Raw genomic sequence first — 13786 nt, forward strand, 5'->3', positions numbered from 1 at the left:
AAGGAAATAGCAGAGGACATTAACAAATGGAAGAACATACCATGCTCATGGATGGGAAGAATCAACATTGTTAAAATGTCTATACTTTCCAAAGCAATCTACCTATTCAATGCCATTCCTATCAAAATACAACATTGTACTTTCAAGATTTGGAAAAAATGATTCTGCATTTTGTATGGAACCAGAAAAAAAACCCGTATAGCTAAAGCAGCTCTTAGTAATAAATATAAAGCTGGGGACATCAGCATACCAGATTTTAGTCTGTACTACAAGGCCATAGTGGTCAAGACAGCATGGTACTGGCACAAAAATAGAGACATAGACACTTGGAATCGAATTGAAAACCAAGAAATGAAACTAACGTCTTACAACCACCTAATCTTCGATAAACCAAACAAGAACATACCTTGGGGGAAAGACTCCCTATTCAATAAATGGTGTTGGGAGAACTGGATGTCTACATGTAAAAGACTGAAACTGGACCCACACTTTCCCCACTCACAAAAATTGATTCAAGATGGATAAAGGACTTAAATTTAAGGCATGAAACAATAAAAATCCTCAAAGAAAACATAGGAAAAACACTGGAAGATATTGGCCTGGGGAAGACTTCATGAATAAGACTGCCATGGCAATTGCAACAACAACAAAAATAAACAAATGGGGACGTCATCTTCCAGTAATTCACCAAAATGACAGACACATAGGGAAAGAGGAGAGGCACCCGATACATGTTCTCTAGGCCTTTTAGAAAACATGGAGTTGTTCCTTTGGCCACATATATGCGAATCTACAAGAAAGGTGATATTGTAGACATCAAGGGAATGGGTACTGTTCAAAAAGGCATGCCACACAAATGTGACCATGGCAAAACTGGAAGAGTTTACGATGTTACCCAGCATGCTGTTGGCATTGTTGTAAATAAACAAGTTAAGGGCAAGATCCTCGCGAAGAGGATTAATGTTCGTATTGAGCATATTAAGCACTGTAAGAGCTGAGATAGCTTCCTGAAACGTGTGAAGGAAAATGATCAGAAAAAGAAGGAAGCCAAAGAGAAAGGTACCTAGGTTCACCTGAAGCACCAGCCTGCGCCACCCAGAGAAGCCCACTTTGTGAGAACTAACGGAAAGGAGCCTGAGCTCCTAGAACCCACTCCCTATGAATTCATGGCATAATAAGCATATAACATAGCACACAGGAGTACTAGTGGACCCATGTTTTTAGGAGCAAGAACCTATTTATTCCCCATGAGCTCATGGCATAATATGTGTACAGCAGGGGCACACAAGATAACCAATTGTCCCCATGTAACAGTGATACAAGGTGCTGGGACCTATTTCCCACGAATTCAAAAGTCAATCAAAACTTTGTCACATTAAATGGTAAGGTGCCTCCCTGAGATGCTGGAACCTCTTCCCCTATGAATTCATGGCATGGTAGTACAAATAATAGCATAAAAATGTTCCTCGTTCATTCACTACAAGTGTGGGTTTTTTCCCCCCAAAGAAGTATTAAAGCAAATTTTAATGTGTCCTAAAAAAAATAAATAAAAAATAAACAAATGGGACTTCATTAAACTGAAAAGCTTCTGTACAGCTAAGGAGACAATAACTAAAGCAAAGAGACAACCTACACAATGGGAAAGGATATTTGCATATTTTCAATCAGACAAAAGCGTGATAACTAGGATCTATAGAGAACTCAAATTAATCCACATGAAAAAAGCCAACAATCCCATATATCAATGGGCAAGAGACATGAATAGAACTTTCTCTAAAGATGACAGACGAATGGCTTACAAACATATAAAAAAAGTTCATCATTTCTATATATTAGAGAAATGCAAATCAAAACAACCCTGAGATACCATCTAACCCCAGCGAGAATGGCCCACATCACAAAATCTCAAAACTGCAGATGCTGGCGTGGATGTGGAGAGAAGGGAACACTTTTACACTGCTGGTGGGACTGAAAACTAGTACAACCTTTCTGGAAGGAAGTATGGAGAAACCTCAAAGCACTCAAGCTAGACCTCCCATTTGATCCTGCAATCCCATTACTGGGCATCTACCCAGAAGGAAAAAAAATCCTTTTATCATAAGGACACTTGCACTAGACTGTTCATTGCAGCTCAATTTACAATCGCCAAAACGTGGAAACAGCTTAAATGCCCACCAACCCAGGAATGGATTAACAAGCTGTGGTATATGTATACCATGGAATACTATTCAGCTACTTAAAAAAATGGAGACTTTACATCCTTCATATTAACCTGGATGGAAGTGGAAGACATTATTCTTAGTAAAGCATCACAAGAATGGAGAAGCATGAATCGTATGTACTCAATTTTGATATGAGGACAATTATTGACAATTAAGGTTATGGGGGGGACGAAAAGCAGAAAGAGGGACGGGGGTGGGGCCTTGGTGTGTGTCACACTTTATGGGGGCAAGACAGGATTGCAAGAGGGACTTTGCCTAACAATTGCAGTCAGTGTAACCTGGCTTTTTGTACCCTCAATGAATCCCTAACAATAAAAAATAATAATAATAACAGACTAGACCATGCAGAAGAAAGAATCTCAGAGGTAGAGGATAAATCTCTTGAGCTACCTAAGGCAGTTAAAGAGACAGGAAAAAAAAGAGAGAAAGCAGAACATTCACTAATAGAATTGTGAGACTTCATGAAGTACTCAAACATATGAGTTATAGGTATCCCATAAGGAAAAGAAGAACTCCTTGGAGGCATGGAAACCCTACTAGAGGATATCATAAATGAAAATTTCCCAAATATCACCAAAGATTTGGACACACTCCTTTCAGAGGGATATTGGACCCCAGATACTCTCAACTCAAATAGAGCTTCTCCAAGACATATCGTAATGAAACTTTCCAAAGTCAAGACAAAAGAAAAGATACTACAAGCTGCCAGGAGTAAGCACCAACTGATCTAAAGGGGCAGATCCATCAGAGTGACAGTGGACTTCTAAAATGAAGCTTTCAAGCCAGAAAACAATGTCATCCAACTTTAATCTACTTAAACAAAACAATTTTCAGCCCAGAATTATATCTCCAGCTAAGCTAAGCTTTAAAATTGATAGAGAAATAAAATATTTTCCTGATATGGAAACATTGAGGAAGTTTGCCACAAGACCAGCTCTACAAGAAATACTTAGACCTATTCTACACACTAACCATCACAAGGGACCACCAGCAAACTAAACACCTAGAAACTAAAGGACAAAACCTAGTTTCCACAATGACATAAAAGATAAAACTAAGCACTGGATTTTCACTTATCAATTATCTCAATAAATGTTATTGGCTTGAATTGCCCACTGAAGAAACATAGGCTGGCTCATTTGATTAAAAAAAAAAAAGCCAATGATATGCTTTTTGCAGGAGACACCTAGCCCTGAGGGACAAATTAAAACTCAAGGTTAATGGATTGAAGACAATTTTTCAAGCAAATGAAATTCAAAAAAAGAGGGGTTGCAATCTTATCCTCAGATACAAGTGTATTTAAAACAACTAAAGTCAAAAATTACAAACATGTACACTTCATATAGGTCAAGGGAATAATACAACAAGAAGACATTTCAATTTTAAATATTTATGCACCCAATTTAAATACTCCCGGATTCTTGAATCAGACCTTAATTAGTCTGAGCAAAATGATATCCCATACCACCATAATAACAGGGGCAGTTAACATTGCCCTTACAGAGCTGGACAGATCCTCTATACATAAACTAAACAAAGATACAAGAGACTTAGATGGGTTATTGAGGAGCAAGATGGCAGCCAAGTAACAGGTTCCTTGCAACCAGGTGCAGTGAGATTGGGGAGAGAAGACTCTAGGCATCTCTGGCTGGTGGAATCTGCCCAGAACTATCCCTTTGGGGACACAGGGAGATGGCAAAAGACTTCTGGACCTCACGAGGAGGACAAAAGAAGTGGAGAACTAGCGAGTGGTAGCATGCGTGTGTTTGGTCAGAGGCTGCCCGCAGCTGTAACTACTGCAACAGTGAGACTACAAGTAGGAAAGGCCTTACCTGTGGGATGTTTTGTTTTTTTGGACTTGGGCACTCAGTTGAGTTACCTTGGGAGAACTTGGGTGAGAGTGCAGATGACTTTAAGCATTGTCTAGGGCAGGTGTCCTCAAACTGCGGCCAGCAGGCCACATGAAGCGGTGTGAATTGCATTTGTTCCCGTTTTGTTTTTTACTTCAAAATAAGATATGTGCAGTGTGCATAGGAATTTGTTCATAGTTTTTTTCTTAAAACTATAGTCCGGCCCTCCAATGGTCTGAGGGACCGTAAATTGGCCCACTGTTGAAAAAGTTTGAGGACACCTGGTCTAGGGCTACAGACTGAGCTGCTGAGCCAGAACAGAGCTAATATTGTTCAGCTTTGAGCCTCTGGGACAGCCATAGTGGAAAAACTTCCCCAGCAAGATCCACCCTGAGGGTCGCAATGGAACATGGGCAGCCACTGTGGGAGAACTGCCCCTGCAGGCCCCACCCTCAAGATATCAGAGCATTCACATCACTGTGGGAGAAGTGCCCCTGCAGGCTTCCACAATGATGCAAAAGACAAAACTCAGCAATCGACTTTCACAAAATGAGATGGAAGGACCGCTACCACACTTATCAATTATCTCAATAAATGTTAATGGCTTGACCAAGACATTACTCAGAAATTAAAACAAATCAGGAAGAGAGCAGTGCTGCAACAGCCATGGGCACCACCCGGACCTCTGTAAGAGCTGCACCACTACTGCAATTGGCACCAACCCAGACCTCGGTAAGAGCTCCACCGCCACCGTGATTGGTGCCCAGAACTCCCTAAGAACTGCACAACGACAGCAATCCACGCCCACCCAGACCTCAGTAAGAGCTGCACCGCAACTGTGATGGGCACCCGGAGCTTGGACCTCCAGAAGAGCTGCGCCGTAACCGCAATCACCTCCTGAAGAGCTAAGCCGCAATGGGATGGGCACCCGCCCGGACCTCAGGAAGAGCTACGCTGCGAACTGCGACAGGCGCCTACCAGGCCTCCAAATGCCCTAACCAGGAACTGCGGGAGCTGCGCAACCCTGCGTCCTCAATCCTGAACCCTCCCTGCCTCCACACTGGCCAGCTCATCTGTCCAGGGACTCTGGTAGCCACGTGCCCTCCAGAGCTCTCCCTGCCTCTGTGGGGAGCTCTTCTCCTGGACAGAGACTGCTGGAGGCTTGGGCTCTCTGTGCTGGGCACCAGGCACTCCCAGAACCATGTGCAGCACCCCCTGCCCTGTTCCTGGATCCAGGTGTGTCACATTCTGGAGCTGCTCTGACTACCAGAACTCCCTGGCCAGGGCAGCCCCAGAGGAGCTATACAGGGTCAGTGCCTACAAAGATCCAGCAACAATAGAGTGATCCCACTGGGGTCTAATCTTGGAGAGACACTTCCGCAACTCTGAGGATGGCCAGAGGCAAAGGTGAAAAACAATCATGAGGCAAAATCAACATAAAAACTATGGCAATAAAACAATCAGAGTACATCAATTCCCTGAAGGATAAATGGGGCAGACACAGCACAAGATCCTATGCAGAAACATTAGCTGAGATGTCAGAAATCAAATTCAGAATCTGGATAGCAAATAAGATCAAATTAGAACTCCAAGCAGTAACCCAAAAGATATCTCAAGAACTCAACGAATTCAAAGACCAAATGACCAAAGATTTTGACACATTGACACAAGAAGTTGCAGCCCTCAAAGATCTGAGAAACACAGTGGAATCCCTCAGTAACAGAATGGAGCAAACAGAAGAAAGGATTTCTGACATTGAAGACAAAGCTTTCGAAGGCTCCCAAACTCGCAAAGAGGAAGACAAATGGGGGGCAAAAACAGATCACTCTCTCAGAGAGCTCTGGGATAATTTGAAGAAAAACAAGATTCATCTTATAGGGATGACCAAAAGCGACGATGTGGGTTCACAAGGCACAGAGTCTCTTCTCCATGAGATTATGAAGGAGAACTTTCCAGACATGCCAAGAGATTCTGAAATTCAGATAGCAGACAGTTTCAGAACTCCAGCATGACTCAAGGCGAATAAGACATCCCCCAGACACATCATAATCAATTTCACTAAAGTTAATATGAAGGAGAAAATTCTTTTTTTTTTAGAGTATTGAAGTGTATACTTTATTCCTACAGATGACAAATACTATATGTGTGTGTATACATATATATAACATATTATACATAATTATTCATATATAAATATATGCAGGGTGGCCATAAAGTTTGTGTACAATTTCCCATACTAAATTCTTTCCCCCCCCCACCTTTCTTTTTTTTTATTGCTGGGGATTCATTGAGGGTACAATAAGCCAGGTTACACTGATTGCAATTGTTAGGTAAAGTCCCTCTCCCCCCACCTTTCTTGAGTAATAATTGATAATCCTTACTAAGTTCTTATAAGTAAAATACCTTCTGTAATCATATCAGTGATTGTTAATAAGGAACAAACAAAATTGTTAATAAGGAATTAACATGATATAATCATCTCCTAACTAATGTCACCAAGAACAAGTTGGTTTTTTATTATGACTTTGCATTTTAAGTTTTGCTTCAAATTGAATTTTTTTTTTTTATTAAACCATAGCTGTGTACATTAGTACGATCATGGGGCACATACACTTGGTTCATAGATCGTTTGACACATTTTCATCACATTAGTTAACATAGCTTTTGTACCATTTTCTTAGTTATTTTGCTAAGACCTTACATTCCACATTTACTAGGATTCACATATACCCTTGTAAGATGCACCGCAGGTGTAATCCCATTAATCCCCCTCCTTCCCCCTCCCTCCACCCTCCCTCCCCTCCTTTCCCATTTCTCCCTATTCTTAGGTTATAACTGGGTTATAGCTTTCATGTGAAGGTCCTACATTAGTTTCATAATAAGGGTGAGTACATTGGGTACTTTTTCTTCCATTCTTGAGACACTTTACTAAGAAGAATATGTTCCAGCTCCATCCATGTAAACATGAAAGAGGTAAAGTCTCCATCTTTCTTTAAGGCTGCATAATATTCATGGTGTACATATACCACAATTTATTGATCCATTCGTGGATTGATGGGCACTTGGGTTTATTCCATGACTTAGCAATTATGAATTGGGCTGCAATAAATATTCTGATACAAATATCTTTGTTATGGTGTGATTTTTGGTCTTCTGGGTATATGCCCAGTAGGGGGATTACAGGATTGAATGGCAGATCTATTTTTAGATCTCTAAGTGTTCTCCATATCTCTTTCCAAAAGGAATGTATTAATTTGCATTTCTACCAGCAGTGCAAAAGTGTTCCCTTTTCTCCACATCCACGCCAACATCTCTGGTCTTGGGATTTTGTGATATAGGCTAGTCTCACGGGAGTTAGATGATATCTAAAAGTAGTTTTGATTTGCATTTCTCTGATGATTAAAGATGATGAGCATTTTTTCATATGTCTGAAGGCCATGCACCTGTCTTCTTCAGAGAAGTTTCTCTTCAAGTCCCTTGCCCAGCCTGCAATGGGATCCTTTGTTCTTTTCTTGCTAATGCATTTGAGTTCTCTGTGGATTCTGGTTATTAAACCTTTGTCGGACACATAACCTGCAAATATCTTCTCCCATTCTGAGGGCTATTTGCTTGCTTTACTTAATGTGTTCTTGGCTGTGCAGAAGCTTTTTAGTTTGATCAAGTCCCAATAGTGTATTTTTGAAGCAGCTTCAATTGCCCGGGGGGTCCTTCTCATAAAAAACTCGCCCAACCCAATTTCTTCAAGGATTTTCCCTACACTCTCTTCTAGTATTTTTATAGTTTCATGTTTTAGGTTTAAATCTTTAATCCAGTGAGAGTCTATCTTGGTTAATGGTGAGAGGTGTGGGTCCAGTTTCAGTCTTCTACAGGTTGCCAGCCAGTTCACCCAGCATCATTTCTTAAATAGGGAATATTTTCCCCACTGAATGTTTTTAATTGGCTTGTCAAAGATTAAATAATGGTAAGTAGCTGGATTCATCTCTTGGTTCTCTATTCTGTTCCAGACATCTACTTCTCTGTTTTTGTGCCAGTACCATGCTGTTTTGATCACTATCGATTTGTAGTATAGTCTGAGGTCTGGTATCGTGATTCCTCCTGCTTTGTTTTTATTTCTGAGTAATGTCTTGGCTATTCGAGGTTTTTTCTGATTCCATATAAAACGAAGTATTATTTTTTCAAGATCTTTAAAGTATGACAGTGGAGCCTTAATGGGGATTGCGTTGAAATTATATATTGCTTTGGGTAGTATGGAAATTTAAACAATGTTGATTCTTCCCAACCATGAGCATGGTATATTTTTCCATTTGTTAACATTCTCAGATATCTCTTTTCGTAGGGTTTCATAGTTCTCTTTATATAGATCTTTCACATCCTTTGTTAGATAAACTCCCAAGTATTTCATCTTCTTTGGCACTACTGTGAATGGAATAGAGTCCTTAATTGTTTTTTCAACTTGACTATTGTTGGTATATATAAAGGCTACTGATTTATGAATGTTGATTTTGTAACCTGAGACACTGCTGTATTCCTTAATCACTTCTAAGAGTTTTGTAGTAGAGTCCCTAGTATTTTCCAGATATACAATCACATCATCTGCGAAGAGCGAAAGTTTGATCTCTTCTGACCCTATGCAGATACCCTTGATCGCCTTTTCTTCCCTAATTGCGGTGGCTAAAACTTCCATTACAATGTTAAAGAGCAATGGAGAAAATGGGCAGCCTTGTCTGGTTCCAGATCTGAGTGGAAATGATTACAATTTAAGTCCATTCAATATGATATTGGCTCTGGGTTTGCTGTAGATGGCCTCTATCAGTTTAAGAAATGTCCCTTCTATACCAATTTACTTAAGTGTTCTAATCATGAATGGATGTTGGATGTTATCAAAAGCTTTTTCTGCATCAATTGAGAGAATCATATGGTCTTTGTTTTTTAATTTGTTTATGTGCTGTATTACATTTATAGATTTACGTATATTGAACCAGCCTTGAGACCCTGGGATAAAACCGACTTGGTCATGATGTATGATTTGTTTGATATGTTGCTGGATTCTGTTTGTTAGAATCTTGTTGAATATTTTTGCATCTATATTCATTAGTGATATTGGTCTATAATTTTCTTTTCTTGTTGGGTCTTTTCCTGGTTTGGGGATCAGGGTGATGTTTGCTTCATAGAATGTGTTGGGTAGTTTTCCTTCTTTTTCTATCTTTTGGAACAGGTTGAGTAGTATAGGTACTAATTCCTCTTTCAAGGTTTGGTAGAATTCTGACGTGAAACCATCTGGTCCCGGGCTTTTCTTTTTGGGGAGATTTTGTATGGTTGATGATATTTCTGAACTTGATATGGGCCTGTTCAACATTTCCACTTGTCTTTAAGTCTTGGAAGGTGACGTGCTTCCAAGTAACAGTCGATTTCCTTCAGATTTTCGTATTTCTGAGAGTAAAGTTTCTTGTAATATTCATTAAGATTTTTTGGATATCTGAGGTGTCTGTTGTTATTTCGTCTTTGTTATTTCTGATTGATGAGATTAGAGATTTTACTCTTTTTTTCCTTATTAGGTTGGCCAAAGGTTTATCTATTTTGTTGACCTTTTCAAAAAAACAGCTTTTTGATTTATCGATCTGTTGTATTATTCTTTTGTTTTCAATTTCATTTAGTTCTGCTCTGATTTTGGTTATTTCTTTTCTTTTACTGGATTTGGGGTTGTATTGTTCTTCCATTTCCAGTCTCTTGAGATGTCCCAATAAGTTGCTTACTTCCTCTTTTTCCGTTCTCCTGAGGAAGGCTTGCAGTGCTATAAATTTCCCTCTTAGAACTGCCTTTGCTGTGTCCCAGAGGTTCTGATAGTTCGTGTCTTCATTGTCATTTTGTTAAAGAAATTTGGCAATTTCCTTCTTGATCTCATCTCTGACCCAGCTATCATTCAGCATAAGGTTATTTAACTTCCAAGTTTTTGTATGTGTATGCAGATTCCTGTTGTTACTCATGTCAAGTTTTATTCCATGATGGTTCAAGAAGATGCATGGAATAATTTCTATTCCTTTAAATTTGCTGAGGTTAGACTTGTGACCTAAGGTGTGATAGATTCTGGAGTAAGTTACGTTGGCTGATGAGAAGTATGTGTATTCAGTTTTGTTGGGATGAAATGTTCTGTAGATGTCTGCTAAATCTAAATGCTGGATGGTTAGATTTAAATCTAGAATTTCTTTACTTAGCTTTTTGTTGGAGGATTGATCCATCACTGCCAAAGGAGTGTTAAAATCTCCGACTATTATAGAGTTGGAGGAAATCAAGTTGCTCATGTCTGTTAGAGTTTCTCTTATAAATTGAGGTGCATTCTGGTTGGGTGCATAGATATTAATAATTGAAATCTCATCATATTGAGTCTTACCCTTAACAAATATGAAGTGACCATTTTTGTCCTTCCTTACTTTTGTTGGTTTAAAGCCTATTGTGTCCGCAAATAAAATTGCAACTCCTACTTTTTTCTGGTTACCATTTACCTGAAATATGGATGACCATCCTTTCACCCTGAGTCTGTATTTGTCTTTTAAGTTAAGATGTGACTCTTGTATGCAACAAATGTCTGGCCTGAGTTTTTGTATCCAGTCAGCTAACCTATGTCTCTTTAGAGGGCAGTTTAAGCCATTCACATTAATGGAGAGTATTGATAAGTTTGGTGAAATTTGGGGTATTGAGTTTTTTCAAAGTCCAGTTGGCATTTTTAATCCTTTTGCCATTGTGGAAGTTAAAGTTTGATCAGAAGTTTCTGAGTGAGTTTACTTTTGTAGTAGAGGATTGGGTTGGTTATTATGGAGGATAGGTCTGAGAATATCCTGAAGAGCTGGTTTAGTTATGGCAAATTTCTTTAGCATATGTATGTCATTAAAGTATTTAATTTCTCCGTCATAAATGAAACTCAGTTTAGCTGGGTACAAGATCCGGTGTTGAAAGTTATTTTGCTTGAGGAGATTAAACGTTGATGAGCACCCTCTTCTGGCTTGAAAAGTTTCAGCAGAGACATCTGCAGTCATTCTAATATTCTTCCCTTTGAAGGTAATAGATTTCTTTTGCCTGGCCGCTTTGAGAATTTCCTCCTTCATATTAACTTTAGTGAAGTTAATTATGATATGCCTGGGGGATGTCTTATTGGGGTTGAGTCGTGCTGGGGTTCTGAAGCTATCTGCTATCTGAATTTCCGGTTCTCTAGGCTTGTCTGGAAAATTCTCTTTCATAATTTCATGCAGAAGGGCCTCTGCACCCAGTGAGGCCACTTCATCTGTTTCAGGAATTCCTATGAGACGGATATTTGCCTTCTTTGAGTTATCCCAGAGCTCTCTGAGTGAGTGATCCATTTTTGCTCCCCATTTCTCTTCCTCTTTGAGAGTTTGGGAGCGTTCAAAGGCTTTATCTTTGATTTCAGAGATCCTTTCTTCTGCTTGGTCCATTCTGTTGCTAAGGGATTCTACTGTATTTTTCATGTCTTTGAGGGCTGCAAATTCTTGTTTCAGTGTGTCTAAGTCTTTCATGGTTTTGTCTTTAAATTCGTTAAATTCTTGAGACAGCCTTTGAATTTCTCCATGAATTCCTAATTCCATTTTGTTAATCTTGTTTGCCATCCAAATTCTGAATTCGATTTCTGACATCTCAGCCAATTGTTTGTGAATGGGGTCTTCAATTACATCTGCCGTATCTTTTCTTGGGGGGGGGGGGTTGGTCTATTCTGGTTATTCATGTTACCAGAGTTTTTCCACTGATTCCGCCCCATGATTGTTTTACTCCCTTTGATTTTTTCTGGTGTTTTGTCGAGGACCCGTACAGTGCTGTGGCCTGAGAAACTGGGGCCCTGTTTGGTGTAGAGGGGCTAAGTGATTCTGACTTGTTTTCAGCTGGTTTCTATGTGACCCTAGTGAAACAGTTACTCTGGGTTGAAGTCTCAGCTGTGGAGAAATACCAGCAATTAAGTCACCCCACACACCACAGGCAACAAATGGAAAAGGAAAATCAAACCTTCCTACAACCACACACCCAGGGCACCACCTGGATAGTCCCCAGGTGAGTGACTCAGTTCAAAAGGTCCAAGTCAATTGTCTCAGTCAGCAGCTGCCTCGGGTGGGAGAGTTCAAGAGGTCCCTGGGAACTGGGTCACAGGGGTCTGGTGACTGCTCTAAAATGGCTTTCTCCAGTGCTGCGTGGAGTCAGGAAGAGCCACAAGTAAATAGATCAGTCTGGGAAGATTGATGCCTCCTTCCCCACCTTGCAGCTCTGTCACACCCAGTCTCTGCTAGCCCCACAGGGCTGTGACCCAGTCAGTTGTCTGCAGTAAGCAGATACTCCAGGGGTTTGCACCTGCCTAAGTCACAGGGTAGTCTGTGTCTGCTCGACTAGGCTGCTATTCTTTGTCTTTATCCAGTAGGGAGTGGTGTGGCCTGTCAACCTCAGGCACTTGATGGAGGCTGGAGGTGTTCACTCAGTTCCAGCCCCACCCTTAGTTTATGTTACTGGGTGAAGGGAACAACCCTGTGGGAGTTTGTTTCTGACCTTGCCAGATTCCTCTGCAGAGGAGAGGCTGATTTGTGTTCCCAGAACCTGTGTCTCAGGCCCTGTCTTTAGTCCTCTGGGTTTGTATTCGCAGCACGATCAGTTGTTGGCTGTAGCCTCATGGCCTCCTTTGTCTATAGGCTGGTGATCCCCTAAGGGCCAGGTTCATCTTAGGCTTAGTAGAGAGGTTCTCTGGATCAGCCCCACCCTAGGAGTTTCCCGGTTCTGCGGGTGTGTTTTCTAGTCCCCGTGTTCCACCCAGGTCGGTACCGTCTCAGGAAAACCCTTTACTCACGGGGCCTGTGTTTCAGTCCCAGGTCTGTTCCATGGTGGTTGCTATCTGACAAGATGCTCAGCCTCATCTGGTTGCCCAGGAAGACAGGAGGAGAGGCTATGGGATATCTGGGGGTGGGCCTTGTTATTGCTGAAGATGGCTGTTGCTCTGCACCTCGGGGCACCACTGCTCCAGTGTAATTCCCTCTCAGCTGACCATTGTCTTCTCGCTCCTTTGCTTCAGAGTCAGCACTGGCCAGCTGCAGTCCAGGTCCTGTCTACACCTCTTGAGAGTTCACCCAAAAATCTGGACTCCTGAGGGGGGCAGGTCTCCAGATCACAGAGTGAGAGTGGAGGGGGGTGTTAGGAGCTCAGGGTTGCAGGTCGTAACACCAAGCTCATTGAGACCAAATGAACAAATAAACAGATACAAAGGTTACCAGGCACATGGGCCCATAGATACAGAGACAGACGGAAACACATAAACATATAAGCAATAGCCATGAGAACAGCAATATAAGAACAACTGCAATAAAAATAGTGATAATCATAAAATAATTGAAAGAAAGGGAAAAAAAGAGAGAGAAAAGTGGTGTTAGAAGAAATGTTAAGTGAGAAGAAAGAAGAAATTAAAATTAGAAGACATAGAAATAAAAAATATATCTATATAAAATGTAATAATAAAAAATTATCGAAATCTCCTCTAAGAAAATGGTCAGGAAAAATCAGACAAAAAGAAAACAATAGCAAAAAAAAAAAAACCCACGAAAACCAAAAAAAACAAAACAAAACAAAACCAAAAAAAAGGCACCAACTGCAAAAATATTCTTGTGGTAGAAATATACCTATAAATGTCTATATGTCTGCTGTAGGGATCAACTTTCGTAGGAATATATTCATACT

General features: G+C 40.5%; 1 pseudogene; it reads left to right on the forward strand.

The window, feature by feature from the left end:
- Positions 1-689: 689 nt before the first annotated feature.
- On the forward strand, positions 690-1274 carry LOC128578430 (60S ribosomal protein L21-like; annotated as a pseudogene).
- Positions 1275-13786: the final 12512 nt, after the last annotated feature.

Source organism: Nycticebus coucang, chromosome X (assembly GCF_027406575.1).
Source record: "Nycticebus coucang isolate mNycCou1 chromosome X, mNycCou1.pri, whole genome shotgun sequence".
In the NCBI taxonomy this organism is placed as follows: Eukaryota; Metazoa; Chordata; class Mammalia; order Primates; family Lorisidae; genus Nycticebus; species Nycticebus coucang.